Raw genomic sequence first — 485 nt, forward strand, 5'->3', positions numbered from 1 at the left:
TGTGTTGGTGGTGAAGGGGTTCCTGTGTGTGATCAATGGGTTCCTGTGTGTGATCAATGAGTTCCTGTGTGTGATCAATGACATCCTGTGTGTAATCAATGACTTACGGTGTGTGATCAATGGGTTCCTGTGTGTGATCAATGGGTCCCTGTGTGTGATCAATTACTTCCTGTATGTGATCAATGGGTCCCTGTGTGTGACCAATGGGTCCCTATGTGTGATCAATGACTTCCTGTGTGTGATCAATGACTTCCTGTGTGTGATCAATGACTTCCTGTGTGTGATCAATGACTTCCTGTGTGTGATCAATGACTTCCTGTGTGTGATCAATGACTTCCTGTGTGTGATCAATGGGTCCCTGTGTGTGACCAATGGGTCCCTATGTGTGATCAATGACTTCCTCTGTGTGATCAATGGGTTCCTGTGTGAGATCAATTACTTCCCGTGTGTGATCAATGGGTTCCTGTGTGTGATCAATGACTTCC

Source organism: Nanorana parkeri, unplaced genomic scaffold, assembly GCF_000935625.1.
Source record: "Nanorana parkeri isolate BGI_ZX_2015 unplaced genomic scaffold, ASM93562v1 scaffold2977, whole genome shotgun sequence".
NCBI classification, from domain to species: Eukaryota; Metazoa; Chordata; class Amphibia; order Anura; family Dicroglossidae; genus Nanorana; species Nanorana parkeri.